Below are 12,878 nucleotides of genomic sequence, written 5' to 3' on the forward strand. Positions count from 1 at the left end.
TGCCTGCCACCATTAAGCAATTGGTAATTAAATATAAAAAAAAATTCCTAAAAAGTGTAAAATTTTGGGAAAAAATTTTCACGAAAATAAATTGTCACGCACAACGAGTCTGTGGGCAAAATGTCAGCTCGATTGGATCACGGGAAGTGGGTTAAAAAACGACCGAAAGATTTGCACGGTCGTAAGCGCGCAAGCAAGCAAGCAAGTGAACTTAATATAAAGGATTTAAAAAAATAGTTTCGTTTATCCCTTCACCAACCTGCGCTGGCCAGCGTGTTAAAGTATGGTCAAGCAATCCGCCATATCCAACTCGGCATGGGCAGGCCTTTATCCAGAACGGTAGATTGACTAAGGGCTGTAGATATTGTTTCTTAAGATAACAGACAGCATTGAGAATTTAAAAGTAGATTTTATGCATGCTAATGCTCCTAAAAAATAATTGTGCTTTTGATCGAAATACAGTACCTTGTGAAAAAGTGATTTTTGATTAACTTTAACGAATATAATAACACACCGCAATGTATGCAATGTGAGCATTGCTGAAGGGAAATTTCCCATGACATTCGACATTGTATGACGAGACGAAACAAACTGACTGGGCTGAGATTCAACAAGGAATACATCAAAGTGAAATAAAGGTGTGTGTATATTGTTATAATGTATGGGTGGTCGAAACAAACCGATGTTCTGCTTGAAATAAAATAGCCTACTTAATATCTTTCTGCTATTAGGAATTGTTAATGGTGATAATTATGTGCTTTTCAGCTTGCTCTACTACAAACTTGATTTTTTTAAATTGAAACTGGGCATTATATTTTCTGAAATAAATGAGATACATTCATTGTAGTTAGACTGCAGATTTTCATAAATTAACAGTTTTGTGGGGATTCATGTAATTTTCAAATGACCATGTGTGCTTTGGGAGATTTTTTTAGCAGACCCAAAAAAATGGTCGTGCTGTTACAACTATCCCATTGCAATACAATTGTTTGTCCTTAGCGAACATCTATGCCAGTGGTAAGTGGACATTTACGCAGTGCCGAACGTAATGTTCACTCCGAGAGGGTCAAGTAGTAATCTCGGCTCATATTTGATTTAACAAATAAAAATTTTAAACTCCAAGCTCGTGTTTTTTTCATCAGTGTTTACAGCCTCAAGCCAGGCGTGGAGATTTCTGCAGAGTCTCTCCAAAGGACAACCACTGTTGACTTTCTCACAAAGTGGTACTCATGTTATCGATGCCAGAGAGATGATGGGCTGAATCAACCCCAGATCAGAATTTGAACTCGTAGCCTTTCCGATTGCGAGCTGCTCGCTGTGCCACCTGATCAGATCAAGTTTCAAGTTGCATTTATTAGGTATAGGCCTGTGAGCCATGCGGCTCTTAAGTCGAGTGCAACCGCAACAAACAAAATATGAACACAGAACATTCCAAAGCGACGACGCGCAACAGAAACATCCTGGAATAAACCAGCAAATATAAAAAAAAGGATTAAAACGCTGTGTGCAAAAATCACAAAGTGGTGCAAGCCAACAGCAACAACCATAAGACAATTTAGGTTAACCATATGTTTTCGAATCACCAAAACAAAGCTATAAAAACAATGTAACAACAGTAATCATAGGAACTGTGAATTAACATTTAACAATAAACGATATGCATACCACGTACGACCAAACCTGCAGCCATAGCTGGCAGCACGACACTCCCAGTGTATGATGTGTGAGTGAGTCAGCGGCAGCGTGAGTGAGTGTATAATGTGTGAGTCAACGAATGATAAGTGAGTCAGTAGTAGCTTGAGTGAGTGTATGATGTGAGTCAGCGCACGATGTGCTTTAACGCAGCTGTAATTGATTTGCATTTTAAGCGTGCTCTCTGTCTAAGGGATTATCTTTATTTACGTGTACAAATATGGAGGTAATGCCATACAATTGTCATAGCTTATAAAATATTGATGGATGGATAAATACTGTACACGATGTTGGATTGTGATCATGATTTAAAAAACCTTAATTAAAACGTGTAGCTTCCCATCGACGGAGTCCTTCGTTAGATGCGTTTATTTGAAATGCTATAAAGTTATCAAAGTCATTTCACTGAATCTTAGTTTAGCATGGTGCTTTATTAAATACAACTGCGTTGCTGGACAGCATGTACCCATTGAAAATCTGGCATCTTGTAAAAATGACACCCAACCCTTAGACATTACTGCCACCTATATGTAAGTTGTTGAATGGCAGCAGTTGCTGCCAGCCTGTCTTTGAATTCACAGTCTCTTAAAACTATCTTAAAATTTTATTTTACCAGGTAAGGCTCACTGAGTTTCCAGCTTTTTTTTTCAGAAGCGACCTGGCCACAAATGTGGGAATTTATAGCGGCCAAATACTCTAAACGCGTGTTATAAAATGTGGAGGGAAAACCCGGAGGCCCATGCAACCGCAGCGAGACATACATGCAAACTCCAATTATACAGGTGTCACAGTTGGGGTCAAACCCACGACCTCCTGCATACCAGGCGAGGTAGTTAACATCTCACCACCGTGGTGGCAAACCCCCCACTTCATCTGGCTTTTGTTACTAATTCCGTAGTCCTTTGTATTTCGTCACGTGACCTAATCCTCAACCATCTATTAATATTCATGATATTGGCTGTGAAAAACCCTGGGTGTTCAGTTATAGTCCATGTAATCGTATTCGTATGTGTAATTAAGATAAATAGCATCTGGCTAATATGTATTCACCGTGAGTAGTGCTGTTGAGTGCGAGTTTCTCACGCGTAGTTTATTTAATTCCTCAACGAGTTTCAATAAAAGTGAACATGACAGTTGTTGTTGTATGCATTATATTTTGAATGTTGCGGAGTGCTGTTTTGAATATAGTTGTTGTAATATCCCGGATGACCTTGCAACTTATATGTTTTCTTCTAAAATGATTAGCAACGTGCCTCAAACTCTTGTCTTATTTGACAATATAAATAACCCAAAATGGCATGACAAATAGGCCAAATATAAGGGAACGCAGCCAACTTAATAGTACAAATGAACAAAAATATTACTGATTTCAATATTAATATATTACGGTATTATTATCGTTGCCTTATTGAAGGATATACATATACAGTCTCCTCCAGATTAGAAACGACTTTTTTTACCATGTATTTAAAACAAAGGTTGGAGAGTCATCTTAAAATCAAGTAGGTGTGTGTGTGATCATATTTGTCTTGACAGGGAGCACAAGTTAGGAGTGCATCTTATTTTCTGGACTTTCTTATAATCTGGGGATTACAGTAATTGTATAATGTGTACGTTCTTGCAGTAAGTGCTCAATATATATTTAAAAAATGCTTCCGGCTTGAAGTCAAAAAACACATCATCCTCTTTGCAATATTTTTATGGGCAATTAAATATTTTGGATATTTAAACAGTCCATAGGGTTTATAATTTGTGATTAATTTAAAATTGATACTTTGGACACACAGACACAGAACCCCTTTTTGTCAGAATCACTGACAAGCCAGTGCTATATTTCATGCATGATGTTATTAGCCTCTATATTGTGTTATGCTGGTTTATTGATTTTCTGAAAAAGGGCAAATGTGAAGTGATATGACTTTTGCGTGACATGTTCGTGCAATGATGGGGATTTTTTTTTACTCCAGACTATAATCGCCTTAAAGATGTTCACAATTTATATTTTGCAGCATTTTAAGGTTACCTACGTTATATGTATACACACGTGAATCCGTTTCAATGGCCAATAAAGGCCGAATTCACAAGTATGCGATATCCAACTATTCATAATGTTGCATGTTGATCTTTTTTTCAAGAAAGTTCATCACACTGGAAAAAAGAGCATTCCTCAGCTATGAATCTGTGCGATTACTTGTTGAATTATCATGGTGCGTAGCCTGTAATAAAACTGAACACGTGTCGTGGTGGAAGCCACTGACCTGCCCTGTGTACCATCTTTCATGGGGCAAGATATCTGCTCCAGAATTCCAAATTGCTGTTCTCTTTTTTATTGTTTTATTTCATAGATCATTCACGTGACACCCATTGCAAATTCTCCAGACGGTAATCACACGATTCAGATCTTGGAATTCCAAGAAATGAGAGCAACGCAGGATGTCTCCATGAAATGAAAGAGGCATGTTAGAAAAGCCTTGCGAGATTGGTTCTGGGAATTGCAACTGAGAGACAGAAAGGAGACCGCATGGATTTAAATACCAAGCAAAGATATGAGATTAATTGACTGCTAAGAAGAGTCAGTGGGCTTAGACAGGACACACTGCTCCTAGGGATGATGGCATATACTGTGGATGAGACGTTGGATGAAGATGCAGCCAAAGGAGAGAAACGAGTTAAAAATACACTGAAAAATCAGTTATTGGGCAGGGCTAAGATGGATTTAGGCACCACAGATCCATGAAAAATGGCATCCAAATATGAACACATAATGGCTAATGATGGTTATATGTTGGTTAGTCTATTGAATTCTGCTTCCTTGATTTAAAATAATTTACATTTGTCTATGAGTACTATACGAAGTGTACATATATACACAGTGGTGCCTATTTTGATGATAAATATTGAGAAGGTTTTCAGCGCTCTGAAATACAATTTCCATAAGGAGATTTAGCATGAGAGAATTTGAATAAGCGTATTCAAAATTAATCCCAAAAATCAAACCAATGTTTTATTTTAATGTTCATTTCAAAAGTAACAGCATGGCAGCTATAATTGGAATTTACATGTATAATTTACATGCAAAATATACACGTAAAATATACATGTAAATCATCGTACATGTGTAGTTTACATGTATAATTTACCTTTATAATTTACATATGTAATTCCAGCAGGAATGTATTATCTAAACGGCAGCATCTGACATCATTGGCATTAATTGAATAGCCTTTAGGGAGCCATTGAGTATTATCATGGAAATTCAAATTTTATGCATTAACTGTACTTCAAATTCCTGGCAAAATGCTTTTACATTTTCTAATGAATTTACCTTCATTGGAGCCACCGATGCATGCAAATAATCTTGTACATGTATATTATGAATAGTCAAAATTGACATGCTAATTTCCCACTTGTTCATAAAATATATAAAAAATATATTTTAAAAAAATAGATGGACTGCCCTTTGTCCACTTCCAGCTAGGTTCAGGGCTTCCATGCCATTCGTTCATAGTGACTGCTTGTCCAGACTTCACCACACTGGTCAGTGTAGTTTGGTGAAGGTGAGGGACCAGGAATAGTTCAAATGTTTATTCGTTTACCAGAGTGTCCCACTGTAACATTGCTTTGTCTATATTTGTGATATCGCATGAACCTACAGTAGATCTAACTTCACAATTCGATAGGGTAAAATAAATATAAACGTTAAAAACTTACATTATATTTATTTTCAAAACTAATGTCAGTATAAGAAGAGTGCACTCCTGCCTACGCTGTATGGTTCAGAAACGCTGACATTAACAAATAGAATGCCAGCTGAAGGGTGGCTAAAGAAATGTTGAGAGACACAGGTTATAAGCGAACATACCCAGGTTAATGAAAGCATCAAAACCGTGATAATTGTTTTTTACCCTTTTATCTGGCAACAAAACTGACACCTTTTTTACGAGGAGTCATGTTTGCATAGACCACAATACCTGCAGATATTGCAAACATGACTCCTCGTAAAAAAAGATGTCAGTTTTGTTGCCAGATAAAAGGGTAAAAAAACAATTATCATATTTTTACTGGCAAATGAGGTACCAATGGAGCATCAAAACCATTTTTAAAAATGGCTTGGGCAGCAAACATCACAAGAAGGGATGAAGAACGAAGCTCAAGAATAACATCAAGAGTGGCAGCCGAGGAATGGAGCGTGCCCCCGAGAACACGTGCACTCATGAGATGTAGCGATGAAATCCGTTTGTGTACAGATGCCGGGTGCATTCATGCATCGCACGATTGTGAGAGGTGGTGGCTCATCTTCTTGGTGGTGGCTCGCTTGGGGAAACCCTTCATCCAGCAGTGGATTGACCATCGCTAATGGTGATGACTGTATATGACTACTATTATCACCGCACACACTGTGACCTGGGTAGGTATATAAACAATTACATGTTAAGCCTCTGTCTCATATAGCAGTGGACAGATTAATTAATGACATAGAAACTTGATTAATTTAATGGCATTGAGTAAATAAAATCCATTCCCACCAATGCCATTTGGGTCCCCTATATCATGATCAATTAATTACAAGTTCTTTATTGTCACCATCATCACCACCACGCCAACACTAATCCTACCACCATCAATCCCAACCATTAATCACCTTTCAATCAATACATGGCAGGTTATGCTGTGTAACAATTTATCTGATTCTACGTGTAGTATACCTCTCAATGTGTGTGTGTGCATGTACAGCCCTGTTGTCAATCCATAGCAAGATTAATTGGAAGGCAAATTGAATATGATTGTTGTGGTGCAGTAGTTAGTGATTGGGCTGAGACCACGAACTCGCAACGTTTGAGAACCTGGTTTAATCACTGGAGGTCGTCTGAGTTTAAACCCATCATCTCAGCGGTGCTGGCTTTAGTGCTTTGACTTCTGAACTACATCACTTCCACATAATATGATGTTGTTTTTGTGGTTGCCTTTGCACAACTATCAACGGCGTAACTCTGCATGTTTAATAACACCATTGCAAGTCACGGTGTTGGCACTGTTGTGTCATGAAGCTGATTCGTAGCCTTGAGACTGGTTAGAGCATCAGAGACCATATTTAACATATTCCTGCGGAGGGAGCTGGTAGGAACGTTGGGTTGCTCAGTCAATGGCCAGGGTCAACGGCGGCGTGGTGTATTCCGCAAATATGCCCGACTGTGAGGGCGGGCACAAGCCGGCGTGAGTAGGTTAAACGTTGAGTTTTATAAGGGCACCACGGGGTGACCAGCCCCTCCCCACCCAGCCCCACCCCTCCCACCCCCCACCCAGCCCCACCCTCCCCACCCAGCCCCTCCCCACCCAGTCCCTCCCCACCCTCCCCTCCCCACCCAGCCCCACCCTCCCCACCCAGCCCCTCCCCACCCTCCCCTCCTCACCCAGCCCCTCCATGCACGACGGACACAATAATCCCCTGTGCGCTGGTGTAACCAGGAGGTTCCTATCAGTATTATTCAGCTGATTCACTCTTATAGTCAGCAGTTCCAATGCGGACAAAGCAGTGGGTTTTATCCAAAACCAACAATAAAAAATTTTGAAAGAACATATTCTTCTACAACTCTATATCTAAACCGGGTGCGGACTCAGAACATCCAACACATTATACAATTTAGTTTGACAATATTACGAAGTTTATATCACGACGTTGGGGGGAAAAACCCTGTAAACGATAATGTTGTGGCCTGACTCAAAAACAAACATGGATTATTGAATTGGTTACACAAATCTACATTTAAAGTTTCAAGTTTTCGTTTAATGACTGGAAATTTTACTCATGTGAACATGTGTGTTATTTGTGCCATATTACAATTTTATCATTTGACTTTTAAGAATGTGAAAATGGCTCCACAAAACAGAGAGCGCACGAGATCGGAAAGTTTGCTAATACATTTGACAACCCATCATCCCTTTGGGGTCAATAAAGTGAGTACAACTTTGTAGCGAAGCCAACATTGGTAGTCCCATGGATAGACTCGTACCCATCGCGTGCGTTCAAATGCACTTCTGCGGCCGTCTGGAATGCTCTTCCAATATTAGGGAAGCCACTGGAGCTATGCACTTTTAATTCTAGAATGAAAACTCATTTCTTTAGAACTGCTTTTCGTGTTTAGTTTGCTGTCTTTCCCCCCGCACCTCCGATTAGCACGGTTGGCTACGTACGGTGCGAAAGCAGGTTAAAATGCAGTACATAGGAACGTGGAATTTCCACCATTTGCTAACGGATGTAAAAGAGGACATGATAACGGTCTCAATGCTCATTTGAGAAGAACAAACAAAATCACTTTGGTTGTTCACTTGAACTCGTGAACAAAATCCATCTGAGCCGACAGCTTGGGAAGGGTGGATGAGGTCATCACAACGCAGTGTGTCCTCAAAAAAAATATATCGGGCCTCATGAGGCACGTGAAGCAGACAAACAGGTGGCCTAGGAGCAGCTGTAAGTGGAATATGTCCTGGACATGCTCCTCTCAACCTTTCCAGGCTCATGATTACGACACACGGCCTCGCCATGGGAATTCTCAGGTACATCTGGAGCTATTTCTCAGCAGTGTCAAAAGTGGCCCCTTGGAAGAGCAAGCGGAAATTGTGATTCAGTAACGATGCAATGCGCGTGGTTGACTGCTTTGCTCAATTATACGTGGAGTGCATTCGTGAAGCGGAACGAAATTAATTGTTTTAAAACGAGTGCTCTTGGGTTATTTACATGTCTTCCCTCCTGACTAAGTCCTTTTTTGTCTTTCAAAGCTGAATTAGAATAACATTTCATATGCTCGTGTGTGTGATTTTATTAAAGTTACACCATTTTATTGAGATTTTGAAATGTTTTCAAAACATATGGAAATCTTTTCCCCTTGTGCTTTGGGGAAAAGGTTATTATAATAATAATAATGACAACGATTTTGATTTCAAATGTTCTCAAACAAACACACTCAAGTGTATCAGCATGCTATGTGTGAATACCCAGGGTGTTACCACCCGTTCAGTTTCTCATCGAATTTTACCTAATCTTAGTCTCAGTCATGTGGATCGGTTTGGATGATTGTACAGACACAAACAGCATTCATACTATTTGGTATTTTCGGTAAAGTCACGGAGGTAAAAAAATCAAATGAAATAAATGAAAACGAAATTAAATCACGACGTTTCGGGCACAACACAAGCGTCCGTCATCGGGTGGGGACAACCACAGCGAGAGAACTATTGCTCTTCTTGGTTCTTTCGGTAAAGTCACGTAAAATGGAAATAATAAAATAATAAAAAGAAAACATCATAAAATAATTCTCACGACGTTTCGGCCACAACGCAAGCAGCCGTCCTCAGGTGAAGAACAGGTCTGTCGAGAAGACATTATGTTTTTTATTTTTTTATTTCCATTCTACGTGACTTTACCGAAAGAACCAAGAAAATGAATCCCTGCAGTCACGAAAGCTTTAAATAGATTCTGAGATCTGACAAGATCGGGCAAGATTCGGGGTGATTTGATTGGAAGCCAAGTTCCAACCATGTTAAAGTTATCTACTCTTTACCACTCTTTAACACGTCCCACTCTCTGCATCTCGTGTTCCCCCCCAACATAATACCTTCTCCATAATAGAGATGTTTCTGGGTTAGATCGCGAAAATATAAATGTGTCGTTAAACCCGCCACAACCTGACACGGCTAATTAGTGAGGTTTGTCATGTAATACAAAACATGCCAATTAGTTATGTGTTCAGCACACCGGTGTGTTGGAAAGTTCTGGCTGTCGCCTGATGATGCTGGTTGTAATTATTGGCGAAACGTCATACTCGAATTGTAAATGCTGTGGGTCTACTCTCCAACACACTGGTGTGCTGAACTAATAACGAATTCATATTCTTAGGTTTTTTTCGGTAAAGTCACGTAGGTAAAAAATTCAAATTAATAAAAGTAAAATAAAAATCACGACGTTTCGGAGGCAACACAAGCTTCTGTCTCCACCTGAAGACGGAAGCTTGTGTTGCCTCCAAAACGTCGTGATTTTTTTTACTTTTATTAATCTTAATTTTTTACCTACGTGACTTTACCGAAAAAACCTAAGAATATGAATCCTTGCAGTCACGAAAGCTTCAAATCTAGAATTAATAACGAATTAGCACGTTTTGTATTACATGACAAACCTTACTAATTGGCTGCATCGGGTGGTGGCGGGTTTAACGACACATTTATATGAACGCAATCTAACCAAAAACACCCTCTATTATGGATAATATTTGTTGTGAAAGCCTACGTGTTAAAATTATACCTTCTGCCAGTTGTTTTAGATTGTTTTAGGGCCATTTACAACTGACAAGGGGTCACTAATGAGCGCCCATGACATTGCATGCTTCATTGACGTAATTTAATGTAACATGAAAGAAGATGAACGTTGTTTTGGTGATTTATTTACATCATCCTGAATATTTCACTTTTGCTAGCTTATTGTCAATGTTAACATAATGGTCCTCATCCATAAATTTTCTGCGTAGACATTTAAACCAGTTTATATTTAAAAAATATTATTTTTCACCGTTGTCAGTTTGGCAATTCTTCATATTTCTGACAATTGTGCATAATTCTGTTCGATTTAAACTTTGACCTGACTCATTTCATTTACCAGTATACTGACCATTAAATTAATCAGCGTCTACCTCTTTTTCAAGACTGAAACCCAATACCCCACTGACGTCCACTTGATTTTAATCTCACTTCAACTAAATTTAGGCTGCAAACAGAGTGGACAGACAGCAGATGGAAGTGTTGCGATCCAGACTCAGAGGGCTCTAGGAAAAAAAATGTTTTCAAAAATGTGGTTTGCACAGCCTTAGTCACGTTCGCAAGAGATCATTGTTTGGCAAATCAATACAATAAAATCCACTGCTTTGTTTTAACCACATCTTGCTTTTTAGGAATGAGTACTTGCCTCGCCTCTCGATGCTGCAATCGTGACGAATTCGTGCAGGGCCTTCCCAGAAATACACTGCCCATCCTTCTAGGATGATCGATATCCATCGATCGGCGAAAGTGGATAACCCACACTGCACTCACCTGTTGATTGGCCGACTCACAAGATGGAATATGCACGGGAATTATACGTCACTGATGTGCGGCATGTTAGTGGCCGTCCATAAATAACGTCAAGCGATTTGGGACGATTTTTGACCCCCCCCCCCCCTCGTCACACGGCGTCACAAAAAGTCAGACCCCCTCAAATATGACGTCACAAAGCTCTGCCCCCCCCCCCCCAAAAACCATGCTTCAAATCGCTTTAAACTATTGTAATTGTAGTGCGTATTTAATGTGGCGCTGCACTCTAATGTTAGGGGGAGAAAATTTTATTAAAAAGTATATTTAATTAAGTAGAACGTGTTGTCTATATTTATTTAAAGTTGCGCATTTTGATGTGACGTCACATTTCTCAAACCCCCCCCCTCGTCACACATCGTCACAAATGTCTGACCCCCCCCCCCCAGGTGCGTGACGTCATTTATGGACGGCCCCTAAACGCGTAGTATGTTTTTTGGGTGAGGTTAGGGGTTGTGTTTATTTTTGTTCACGTTTACAATGGCTAAGTAGTCCATTACAATCGCGTGACGGGAACAGTGTTTCATCCTCCAAGCAACATCATTTACGTATTTAACAAACCCGTACCGCAATATGTCCAGATAAATATGCCATTGAGATCAGGCGTTGCTACGTACTGAATCTTATTTCAAAATAAGCCAATGTGAGACACATTCACATCTTCACTTGATATAAAACACCCACTCTTAAATGTAAAAGTACATTTATGTATGTCCTATTGTGAATCCAGCACTGGATAAATGGCACGTCCCCCATGTCATCTCACTCGTGGGGTTTATTTGACGATACTTCACTCTGGTCAACACGTGTTGGTGAAGGATATCACTTGCCACTGATGTTCACCATGGCCTGGAATTGAACTATGTGGTTCCTGGTTTTGTATACTTTGCACTTTGTCAGCACTCCACTCAAGCAATGTTGCAGAATATTAATTTATAGAGACTTGGACTTAAACATTTCCCGAACATTAATATCGTGTAAAGTAGAATCTTTCTTCAGAGTCTCATCTTGAATGTGTCCGTCACCAGCCAAACGTATTTACCATTCTGCTAAGATCCATTTTAGGTGATGTAATTTAGTCTCTATGTATCCTTGTCGATTATGTCTAAAACAAACATTAATTCGCAATTCTAGATTTGAAGCTTTCGTGACTGCAATGATTCATATTCTTAGGTTTTTTCTGGTAAAGTCACGTAGGTAAAAACATTAAAAAGTAAAATAAAATAAAAATAAAATAAAATATTATAATATCTTTTATTTTATTTTTAAATAAAATAAAATTAAAATAAAATATTATAATATATTTTATTTTTATTTTATTTTACTTTTTAATGTTTTTACCTACGTGACTTTACCGAAAAAACCTAAGAATATTAATTCGCAACCTTTACACCGCAGCAAAGCATTTCCAACTGGCGGTAGCGGGGTGGTGGGCGAAGGACAGATGTGTAATTTCCGTATTGTTGGCATGCGCTTCCCTTTATAAGTCGAAGCCCCACGTTGTCTTTTGTCAATGACTGAAGAGGACAGTGTTTGAGCAAGGAGGGGTTTGAGTGGCCTTCAACGGGGGTAGGGATGAAGGGAGGGGAGAGAGGATGGAGGGCAACACAGCGCACCACACCTCGAGTGAGATTTTTTTTTAGCTCTCAGGAGGCATCTTGCACGGGGGTGAACCAAGGGGGCAAACAGGTGGCTGGAGAGAGGCTTGCGAGGATGAGTGGGATGACACGCTCTGGATGCCATCCTCCCTCCTTCACGTCCCCCCCACCCTCGCTCATGATCCTCACGTGCGGATTCTCTAGTGGCATTCCACGGTGTGTCCATCTGGGGGGTTCGTCTGTATTGTCACTCACGTTACATAACACTGGTCAACACACTTTTTCTGGCATAAGGTATTCCAACGGCTCTAATGTAATTTTGGGGTGCTGATTCCAAATCTGGCATCAGTTTTTGTCTATCACATCAGGTTTTTGAGATATCAAATATTGCATTTTCAATAAAAACTTCAGAAGAAAAATATTAAATAAATGCGGATATCTACATAAAATGATATTATAAACACACTATCCTAA

Source organism: Lethenteron reissneri, chromosome 13 (genome assembly GCF_015708825.2).
Source record: "Lethenteron reissneri isolate LAM-NWPU_2019-01 chromosome 13, ASM1570882v1, whole genome shotgun sequence".
NCBI classification, from domain to species: Eukaryota; Metazoa; Chordata; class Hyperoartia; order Petromyzontiformes; family Petromyzontidae; genus Lethenteron; species Lethenteron reissneri.